This window comes from Mesoplodon mirus (genome assembly GCF_964341445.2).
Source record: "Mesoplodon mirus genome assembly, chromosome: 2".
NCBI lineage: Eukaryota > Metazoa > Chordata > Mammalia > Artiodactyla > Ziphiidae > Mesoplodon > Mesoplodon mirus.
The window spans coordinates 127,878,949-127,891,176 of NC_138977.1; the positions used below are offsets into that span (position 1 = coordinate 127,878,949).

At 40.6% G+C, this 12,228-nt stretch overlaps 1 pseudogene across 1 annotated transcript in view; it reads left to right on the top strand.

Moving 5' to 3' along the window:
* Positions 1 to 12,228, top strand: part of LOC309816071 — a 52,837-nt pseudogene that overhangs the window by 39,189 nt on the left and 1,420 nt on the right. The gene's annotated exons all lie outside the window — the stretch shown is intronic.

The following is a 12,228-nucleotide window of genomic DNA, read 5'->3' on the forward strand; positions in this document are numbered from 1 at the left end:
CGGCTACTTGTTTTAAACCATAAGGAAGTCAAGCAGAGACCAGGCCAAATACTACCACGTGCAGCCTTCTGCACAGTAGCCCCCACAAGGATCCAGCAATAACCACCTCACCATGGATCTAGAAACACTCCTACAGAGAAAAGGCTCAACACTGCTGGGACCCTAGGTTAACCAGGGTCAAAGCAACTGGACAGGGCTTCCCTGGTGGGGCAGTGGTTGAGAGTCCACCTGCCGATGCAGGGGACACGGGTTCGTGCCCCAGTCTGGGAAGATCCCACATGCCGCGGAACGGCTGGGCCCATGAGCCATGGCCGCTGAGCCTGCGCGTCCGGAGCCTGTGCTCCGCAATGGGAGAGGCCACAACAGTGAGAGGCCCGCGTACTAAAAAAAAAAAAAAAAAAAAAAGCAACTAGACAGAAAGCTGAGAAACTATAGCTCCATCCAAGTTTTTCATTCCTGGTCCCTACTCAGACGGCAGACTCCTCACCCACCGATCAGCTTCCCTCACTTCTTGTCTCCAGCTCCAAAATGCTGTGTACCTGACAGCACGCCCTCTTGACCCCTCATCTCTACTTTTCCTACAGAAATCCTCCGTTAGCCCTTTCCAGTGTGGGCCTTGGCCACCTATTCCACTATAAACAAACTCACCGATACATTTACAGCTTTTCTGATGAATGTCCTCGACTCCTTTCTCAAAGATACTACTTGCTTTGCAGTTTCCTCAAACTGCATGTACCACGAGGCTCAGAATTGGTGTTACCCTTTTTTGTCCTGTAGCCTCGTCTAAAGCACTTCACTCTCCTGTAAAAACTTTCATTCCTTTGAGGTTTATTCCATCCGATTTTGTCACCCTTTACCTTGCTTTGTCCCTAACAGCCATTTATCTCCAGATCATTCTCCACAGTAACATTATACATGGATCATTTTATTCCTTTAAACCCCAATTCATTTCATCATTTCCTAGGCAATTTCAATATTCGTGTGGACGGTCTGTTAAACACCCAAGCATCACAGTTCCAGGGCCACTGCCACACTCCCTGCTTTGTTATGGAGTAGTTCTGAGTGATTTCAATACCCTCATCCTTCCAGCCACAGACAGCATCCTCAGTATGCCTGACCCAAAATCGCATCAAGACCTTCATTCCTGTGATGCTGCCTTTTCTTCCAGTTTATCCTTGGTCCCATGTCTTTCCATATCTGGCCTGGATCTCTTAATTGGTCATATGGCCTCTTCTCTCACCAGTGCTTTCAATCCCCCTCCACGTCTTTCCTTCCCTGGTGTCTCTCTTCCAACACACGTCTAGAACAGTGCCATATTCTGCCAGGCACCAGCGGCTCAACCTCCTTCCCTCATCCTCGTCTTTCTCCTCCATCCGTCATCCAGCTCACAATTCTGGGTCAGTCCTGTAATATGCCTGGTTCTATAAGCCATTCAGCCAAGGTACTAGAAGCAATCATAAAAACCACTATACTTTCATGATTTCCAAACTCAATTCAGTGGTTAACACTGTTCATTAATGCTTTTTTCTTCAGTCAGCTGAATATTCCAAACTACATCCATTCTCTCTTCAAATCCCTCCCAAAACTAACCTTTTACCCACTCTTACTTCACAAATAGCATACTTTCCACTTCACAAAAAATACTGAGACCATCTAGTATAAACCTCTTCTCTCACAGCTATAAATTTGCTTACACCATTCTCTTACTTCCTTTTTGTTTCCAAGAAAGGGTGTCTTTTTCAAGGCCTACCTCCTTTGGGACCTAACTCCATCAATTTTCTCCCTCCTCTACAAGTTCCTTTCCTTCTAATTATAATCATGCTCAAATCTCTCAACTATCATGACCCTTCTTTTTACCCCTTTATCTTCTTTTTGTTTCTGCCCTCCGTCTTCCCTTTCCATCTCATTCAAAGGTTTTTGAAAAAGCGGCATTCTCCTGAAGCCTCTATGTCCTCACCTCCATGCACTGCTCACCTCATTTCCCTGGCTTCAATTCCCACTACTCTGTGGAAACCAATTCTGCTAAGTTTATGAAGGACTTCCTAACTGCAAGATCTAATAAACACTAGTATTTGTGAGTTTATGATAGTTTTCACTAATGGTAATGTTTCCCCCCACTGCACTCAGGAAGAGTCACTCTTTGGCCTGAAGTATAATATTGTAGTTGGGGTGAAAGGTAAGGTACAGAATAGACCCTGTTATCTTGGTTTTTAATTATAATACTTTAGCAAGACAGCCTGGCAATCTCTAATAATCAATACGTCTATAACATACAGCTCTTGGCCACATTACCATGGGCATCTTAGCCACTGGAGTGGTCTCTTTTGCAAAACACTGCATTTCACTTAAGGGATAAAGCACGGTAGTTTCCAATTCACAGAACTGGTAAGTGACCTTATGACACCTATCTTCACCATCTTAAAAATCCACTTCCCCATTGTAAAAGGAAATCCAAACACCAGCATAACAGGAGGTTATGGGGAAAAAAAGATAAGTTTGAAACATAAAGCAGTGTCATATATATCAAAAAGGGTAAACAAATACTGTGTAAAAATGCATAGTTTAGAAAATACCCATGTTTTTAAAATTTCAACAATTCTTTCTTCTAAGGCAGTTCTAAACAGCACAAGGAATTTAACTTCAGTAATAGCTCTTTAAGCAAATGTATGTGGTCCAGGAACATAGCGTAGTTTAGTTTGCCTTGAAACGAAAACCTGGGTTCAAGTTCCTGCTCTAACATCTAGTTTTGTGAACTTGAACACCCAGCTGATAATGCAAGAAGGAACACAGGGAAAGATGTACACGGGTCATTTGACCCAGCCCTCTACTACTAGCTGGGCACCTTTTAGCAAGTCATGTAACATACCTCCATCTGTAAAGGAAAGATAATAGTACCTACATATAAACACTTTGGAAATTACAAAGGGCAATAACGTTTTAGATATTATTTGAGCCTCCTTTCTTCCTGAAAAATTATGTCACACATCCTGGTAACCCTCCCACCTACTTTTCTCATCACTCTTGATAAATCAGTAAAAGTACCCTTAACCTTCTGGGAGAGTATAGAAACCAAAGAAGCATTTTTTCAATTGTTGACCTTTTCCCTACTTTCTGAGTGAGTTACAGTATTATCTTAGTATTAGTCTATTTTTGTCCACACACTTTTTCAATGGGGAATAAAAAAAATTTTTTTTTAACTTTGTACAAAGTATCCCACATAGACCCAAAATCAACAAAAACACCTAATGTTAACATTTTGCCATATTTATCTCAAACATGTTTTTTAAGAAATAAAAACTAGATCCCCTCTATGTGGCTCTCCCTCCTTTCAAGAGAACCACTGTCCTGAATTCTGGACAGCAGTTCTGGACAGTTTATAATTCCCAAACCTATGTTTAAACTTTTACTTTATGTGAATATATTCATAAACCATACTTAGTCTTATCTCACTTAAAAAATTTACATATAAGAAATATAATACAATGCCATTTAACTTTTTTGATCACTACTGTTTTAAAGAGCAATCCTTGATTCACTTAATGCTAGCTTATTTGTATTAACTGTACGGCATTTCATTAAATGAATATAGTAAAATTTATTTATGTTACATTTTATTTCCAAATTTCATTATTATAAACAATACTGTGATGAACATTCTTGCACGTCTCTCTGGCAAATGTGTGGGAATGTTTACAGGGCATATACATATGTGTGTCTGTGTATGTGTGTGTATATATATATATACACACACACACACACACACAGACACACATATATGAATATATACACAGGTATATATAGATATATATAGATATCCTAGAGGAATTGCTGGTTTACACACTTTTTTTTTTTTTTTTTTTTTTTTTTGCGGTACGTGGGCCTCTCACTGTTGCGGCCTCTCCCGTTGCGGAGCACAGGCTCCGGACGCGCAGGCTCAGCGGCCATGGCTCACGGGCCCAGCCACTCCACAGCATGTGGGATCCTCCCGGACCGGGGCATGAACCCGTGTCCCCTGCATCGGCAGGTGGACTCTCAACTACTGCGCCACCAGGGAAGCCCCACACGTTTGATTTTAGTAAATAAATATTGCCAACTGCCCTCATAATGATTATACCAATTTATACTCTCAAAGACAGTACACCTGAGGGTTCCTGTGCTGTTTTTCAACATCTCTGCCAGCACTGACATTCAGACTTCTAAAATGTTACCGACTAGATGGATGTGAATGATCACATCTTGATTTTGAACCTTTTGACCCCAATCCTTAAAACATTTTGACTCTTCAGCACTATTATCTTCTACTTCTCCTAGCTTTCTGACTACTACTTCTTGGTCTCTTTGGCTAGCTTCTCTTTCTCTACCCCCTTTTCTCTCAGTATTTGTAAGTCATCTTTTTTTTTTTAACATCTTTATTAGAGTATAATTGCTTTACAATGGTGTGTTAGCTTCTGCTTTATAACAAAGTGAATCAGTTATATATACATATATCCCCATATCCCTTCCCTCTTGCATCTCCCTCCCTCCCACTCTCCGTATCCCACCCCTCTAGGTGGTCACTAAGCACCGAGCTGATCTCCCTGTGCTATGCGGCTGCTTCCCACTAGCTATTTTACGTTTGGTAGTGTATATATGTCCATGCCTCTCTTTCGCTTTGTCCCAGCTTACCCCTCCCCCTCCCCGCATCCTCAAGTCCATTCTCTAGTAGGTCTGTGTCTTTATTCCCGTCTTGCCCCTAGGTTCTTCTGACCATTTTTTTTCTTTTTTTAGATTCCATATATTTGTGTTAGCATATGGTATTTGTTTTTCTCTTTCTGATTTACTTCACTCTGTATGACAGTCTCTAGGTCCATCCACCTCACTATAAATAACTCAATTTCCTTTCTTTTTATGGCTGAGTAATATTCCATTGTATATATTTGCAACATCTTCTTTATCCATTCATCTGTCAGTGGACACTTAGGTTGCTTCCATGTCCTGGTTATTGTAAATAGAGTTGCAATGAACATTGTGGTACATGACTCTCTTTGAGTTATGGTTTTCTCAGGGTATATGCCCAGTAGTGGGATTGCTGGGTCATATGGTTGTTCTATTGTTAGTTTTTTAAGGAACCTCCATACTGTTCTCCATGGTGGCTGTATCAATTTACATTCCCACCAACAGTGCAAGAGGGTTCCCTTTTCTCCACACCCTCTCCAGCATTTATTGTTTGTAGATTTTTTTGATGATGGCCATTCTGACTGGTGTGAGGTGATACCTCACTGTAGTTTTGATTTGCATTTCTCTAATGATTACTGATGTTGAGCATTCTTTCATGTGTTTGTTGGCAATCTGTGTATCTCCTTTGGAGAAATGTCTATTTAGGTCTTCTGCCCATTTTTGGATTTGGCTGTTTTTGTGATATTGAGTTGCATGAGCTGCTTGTAAATTTTGGAAGTTAATCCTTTGCCAGTTGCTTCATTTGCAACTATGTTCTCCCATTCTGAGGGTTGTCTTTTCGTCTTGTTTATGGTTTCCTTTAATGTGCAAAAGCTTTTAAGTTTCATTAGGTCCCATTTGTTTATTTCCATTTTTCTAGGACGTGGGTCAAAAAGAATCTGGCTGCGATTTATGTCATAAGAGTGTTCTGCCTATGTTTTCCTCTAAGAGTTTTATAGTGTCTGGTCTTACATTTAGGTCTTTAATCCATTTGGAGTTTATTTTTGTGTACAGTGTTAGGGAGTGTTCTAATTTTATTCTTCTACATGTAGCTGTCCAGTTTTCCCAGCACCACTTACTGAAGAGGCTTTTTCCCCATTGTATATTCTTGCCTCCTTTATCAAAAATAAGGTGACCATATGTGTGTGGGTTTATCTCTGGGCTTTCTATCCTGTTCCACTGATCTCCATTTCTGTTTTTATGCCAGTACCATATTGTCTTGATTACTGTAGCTTTGTAGTATAGTCTGAAGTCCAGGAGCCTGATTCCTCCAGCTCCATTTTTCTTTCTCAAGATTGCTTTGGCTATTCGGGATCTTTTGTGTCTCCATACAAATTGTGAAATTTTTTGTTCTAGTTCTGTGAAAAATGCCATTGGTAGTTTGATAGGGATAGCACTGAATCTGTAGATTGCTTTGCGTAGTATAGTCATTTTCACAATGTTGATTCTTCCAATCCAAGAACATGGTATATCTCTCCATCTGTCTGTATCATCATTAATTTCTTTCATCAGTGTCATAGTTTTCTGCATACAGGTCTTTTGTCTCCTTAGGTAGGTTTATTCCTACGTTTTTCTTTAACATGTTTATTGAAGAATAATTGCTTTACAATGGTGTGTTAGTTTCTGCTTTATAACAAAGTGAATCAGCTATAGATACACATATATCCCCATGTCTCCTCCCTCTTGCGTCTCCCTCCCACCCTCCCTATCCCACCCCTCTAGGTGGTCACAAAGCACCAAGCTGATCTCCCTGTGCTATGTGACTGCTTCCCACTAGCTATTTTACATTTGGTAGTGTATATATAAGTCCATGACACCCTCTCACTTCGTCCCAGCTTACCCTTCCCCCTCCCCATGTCCTCAAGTCCATTCTCTATGTCTGCGTCTTTATTCCTGTTCTGCCCCTCGGTTCTTCAGAACCATTTTTTATTTTTAGATTCCATATGTATGTGTTAGCATACAGTATTTGTTTTTCTCTTTCTGACTTACCTCACTCTGTCACAGCTCACTCTTTTAAGTCATCTCCCTTCTGAGTTTCAGACCTATATACCTAGCTGCCTACTACACATCTTATGGGAAACATGCCTAAAATTCATGTCTGAAAAGACCTCCTTTCCCCTCAATTTCTTCTTCCGAATACTTGACTGTGTTTAATGATACTGTTAAGGACAGTGCTGCATGCCAAAACCCTGGGCATCACTGCTAGCTTTTACTTCTCCATGCACCGCTCTCTTCCCTCCAACATAGCCAGCTGATTGCGGTCCTACCTTCTTCCCATCTCTTGTATCCTTGGCTCTCTTCATAATGAACTGTTGTTGTCTTTACTGCTTCTTACCAGATGTTATATTGATCAGAAGCAAGCACTTTGTTAGACATACCTGGGCTTGAACAAGGACTTTTAATCACTTACAAGCTATGTGACCATAGGAAAATTATGATCCTCAGGTTTTCGGTTAAGTGGGAACGATACCCACCTCATCATGGTTTTTTCAAGGATTAAATGAGCTAATGGGTACAAAACGCTTACTACACTGCCTAGCACATAGTAAGAACTCAGTGAGTAATAGCTACATGGGTACAAAATGCTTACTGCATTGCCTGGCACATAGTAAGAACTCAGTGAGTTCTTACAGCTACTATCCACTAGCTCAGCTTGAGTCTTCTGATTAGCTGTTGTGCCTCCAATATTGTTCCCCATTCCCACCATCACAGTGCTAGCAGAATTCTTTCACATACTTATCATCTTTCCCTAATTCTTCAATAACTGACCTTTGCTTACACAAAGCCAAATCCAGTTTAGTAAGTCATCTAAGTCTCTCTTTAATCTGAGCAGCAGCCTCATTTCCCAGATTCTGTCAGGATATTTTACATACAGTTCCTGAATACATTATCTTATTTCATGTATCTGTACCTTTAGGCACATTCTATCTTTTGTCTGTATAGGAAATTCATCTTTATCTTTCCAAACTCAAGGAACATTCTCTGTTAAGCTTTTCCTAGTCCATACAAACAGAAATCAGTACTGACTCTGAGGGGTTTATATATTGCTGCTGCAATCATTTCTTGATTTGCTTGTCTCCTTCACTAGCCTAAGAAAACTGTGAGAGCAAGGACTATGTCATATATCCCCAGTATGAAACATAGTTCCTGGAGCTGGTAGGCATTCACTAACTACTGAATGGATGGAAGGAAGGACACTGGGACTGGCCTTATTTCATATCTTCTAAATAATTTTAAACAGCAGCATCAAGAAATCTGCCAAGTTCACTAAAGTTTTTATGAATGTCAAAATTATGGAGGTCATTTTCTCTACTGTGTGAAAAGGCAAAATATGGAAAGTGCTAGTATATGTAAAGTAAAACACCAGTGGGGAAAAAAAAGCAAAACTTGAGCTGTTAGTATCTAGGAAAAGATTATAAACTATTTCCTGAGTATGCTGGCCCAATGTACTACAAGAGAGAAACAAAGATAATCAAGTAGAACACTGACAAGTAAACAACATTTTTTGCAAATACTAATATTTATAATGAATGCTTAGTATTTGTCAGGCTTTGTGGTAATCGCTTTATATACAGTATGTTACTTAATCCTTCCAACAACTATATGAAGTAGAAATTCTTAGTATCTTGCCTAAGGTACCTGAGCCAGGATTTAAACTTAGTTCTGTCTGGGACTTCCCTGGTGGCACAGTGGTTAAGCATCCGCCCACCAGTGCAGGAGACACGGGTTCCAGCCCTGGTCCGGGAAGATCCCACATGCCACAGAGCAACTAAACCTGTGCGCCACAACTACTGAGCCTGTGCTCTAGAGCCCGCGAGCCACAACTACTGAGCCCACCTGCCTAGAGCCCGTGTTCCGCAACGAGAAGCCACCGCAATGAGAAGCCCGTGCACCGCAGCGAAGAGTAGCCCCCGCTCGCTGCAACTAGAGAAAGCCTGTGCACAGCAACGAAGACCCAACACAGCCAAATATAAATAAATAAATAAATAAATAAATAAATTTTTAAAAAAACAACACTTAGCTCTGTCTGATCTAAAAGCTTGTTTTAACTACATCATAGTATTGTTGGACCAAGCCACAAAGTGTTTATGCTAGAAATTTGACATTTATTCACAAGGATCAGAGAAAAGTAACTAAAGTATAAAGTAAGCCTTCCATGTGAAGAGATTAAAACAATTTGACCTCCCAGTTTGCAAAGGTGAAGGAAAATCATCCATGTCTATAAACTCAAAAATGGCAACGAACAGTATCAACCACTTTCATTTATCAAAATCTTTAACCAGTCAAGAACAAACTAGATAGACTTGAGGGTTGGTCTATAAAACAATCCCTATTTTGTTAAAGAAAAATACTAGACTGGATAAATTTGGGAGATCTATCCAGAATGTCATCTCATAAACTAGGTTGTAATTTGATACATAATTCTGTAGCATGTAAATCTCCTTTCCAGGTTCTATACCAACAAGCCAAATTTTGGTCTGAATTCCATCTGTCCTGGAATCAGGGTTCCTTTCACATCTGAGATTTGTAATAGCAATTCACTCATTTATAGAAAATGCAGTCCTTTAGGGAGAAAAAAACCCATATGTATTTGATTTGAGATTAGGTATGTATATTAGGAGTATATGAATTTTCAGGGATTAATACCTACCACCTATCCTTATTTAAAAGCCTGTGGGGGCTTCCCTGGTGGCGCAGTGGTTAAGAATTCGCCTGCCAATTCAGGGGACACAGGTTCGAGCCCTGCTCTGGGAAGATCCCACATGCCACGGAGCAACTAAGCCCAAGCGCCACAACTACTGAGCCTGCGCTCTAGAGTCCGCAAGCCACAACTACTGAGCCTACGTGCCACAACTACTGAAACCCGTGTGCCTAGAGCCCGTGCTCTGCAACGAGAAGCCACTGCAATGAGAAACACGCACACCCGAATGAAGAGTAACCCCTGTTCACCGCAACTAGAGAAAGCCTGTGCGCAGCAATGAAGACCCAATGCAGCCAAAAATAAATGATAATAAATAAGATTAAAAAAAAAAAGCCTGCAGGCTCCGTGCTTTGCTTTGGTGCTCATCCATTCAAAAACTCAAGCATCGATGGCAATTATTGCTTCAATGGAGCCAAGTTACCATGACATCTAACAAAACTATGTAGAGGTGATTTTTTTCTTTGAATACAAGCATCTCATGTAGTAGAGCAGCAGCATGAGGGATCTTTGTTCCCCAACCAGGGATCGAACCTGTGTCCCCTGCATTGGGAGCGTGGAGTCTTAACCACTGCACTGCCAGGGAAGTCCCAGCAGCATGATTTAAGCAGGGAAAAAGCATGGACTTTGAAAATAACCTGACAGACCTTTTGACAGAAAGTTCAAATACAAATTCTTCCCTTTAATCTAAGACGGGGAAAGTTAATGCACTTACATAGTTGCTTGCCCTTTGACTTGAGGAAAAAACCAAATGCTATAAAATATTTTAAACTTCTTCCTCAAAAAAGACAGTATACCTTAGAATCACTGGGGTAGTCTTGAAAGAAAGAGGTAAGGAAAGAAGAAAGGGAGAGAGGGCGAGAAGGAGGATGGGAGGAAGGGAGACAGGAAGGGAAGGAAAAGACAAGATAAGACCAATATCCAGGCCTGGCTCCAGATAATTTAAATCAGAACTTTGCAGGTGGGCCTCGGCACTGAGGTTTGTGGTTTTTTTTGTTTTGTTTTGTTTTGTTTGCGGTATGCGGGCCTCTCACTGTTGTGGCCTCTCCCGCTGCGGAGCACAGGCTCTGGACGCGCAGGCTCAGCGGCCATGGCTCACGGGCCCAGCAGCTCCGCGGCATGTGGGATCTTCCCGGACCGGGGCACGAACCCGTGTCCCCTGCATCGGCAGGCGGACTCTCAACCCCTGCGCCACCAGGGAAGCCCGAGGTTTGTGGCTTTTAAATAGTCCTCCTGGGATTCTAATATACAACCAGAATTAAGTTTATGACTTAAAAAGATTCAACTGCCAATCCTAAGTAGAGAAGATCAATTGTGGACCACAGCTTTGGTTGTGATGAACACTGGCTATATAGGTCAAGTGTCTAGAAATAACCAGTGCAGATCCCCACCTAGTGTCTCCTTACTTGTAACGATTAAAAGGCAAGATGCTAGGCTGCAGAAAATAAAGCCTTACAGGTAAGTGGTGTGTTACCAGTTCCCTTATACTGTTTGAAAGATGAAAGAAAAACTACTGAGTGGCAATCTTCGCAGTAACTTAATTCCACTGGACATGACTGTTACCTGGGTGGCTGGTTGCTAAAGACATGAAGGATGAGTAGATTCACTGCCCACTCAGGCCACAATGAACAGGCAGCTGAGAAAGCAGAGGATGGCGCTCCGGTCACCTGCTTCCTACAAGGCCAGTCACAACTGTTCCTCTGACAAACTATAGGAAAAAAACAAAAATTAGATGCGAGACATTCATTCAAGATAAATAACGGATCTGTGGTATTTTGGGAAAATTCCTGAAGACCAACAGAGAGGGACAAGGGGAAGATAAATGGGAATACTCTAAACCAATAGATAAAAAATCTATGAGCCTTTGCAGGTGACCTGAAAGTTAACAGTACTTTATTGCTATTTTCTACAATCTATAGGGAAATATTAATATTCACAGCAAATTTAACAAGGATTTGAATATCTACTATGTACTGTCCTAATCACTGTACCTTTATACTAAAATGTACCCAGTGTAAATCCTTAAGATTTCATACATCACATTAGAAATGGATTTTCATGAGTCTGAACCAAAGCATTAATCATTTAACTTCACATTGCAATTAGATATTTCTCTAAAGTTAAAGCATCCTAGCAGGTCAATGAACAATGCTATGAGATATGGAATGCATCAGCCAACAGTAAGACTACTCGAAGTCAAATAGTTCAAAAGATGAGAGGTGGTTAGCTTAGTTATTCACTATTAATTAAGAAACACCAGAGTTTTAGAACACTTTAGAAAACCCAGTATCTAGACCAGTTGTGATAAGGCATCAGGCATTAGACAAGGGATTTGATAAACTTGCGGATCAAAGCAAACAAGTGGCAGGTTTATCAAAGCTCAGTACTAGGAAACTATGGTAGATTGGAAAGATAGCCATAGAATGGTATGGAGACAGGTAGAATGATATGGAGACAGGCTTCTTGGTTGTTAGACAATGCACAGGCAACTAAATATAGAAGGCAAATTTAATTATTAGCTGAAAGCAAGCCATGGGATCCAGAATATATTCCAAAAATCTCTTCCCTCCTGTTGTTTCTAAAAATGTGTACTTATTGAGGTCCAGTTGAGGATTTAGTGACAGCAGAAATCTTTATATCACAGGAAATTTCCCATCATTTTTTCATCACCGTCAATTTTTTTTTCAGTTAGGAAGAACTGTACCACTTGTATGAAATAATACAGACCCTTAAAATAGACACCAAAAAATGCATATAAAAAATGTAAGAACTATATTACAGTCTTGGTAGATTGCCAAGTATCAACTTTACTTTTGCTACAAGAAGCCTTGAAA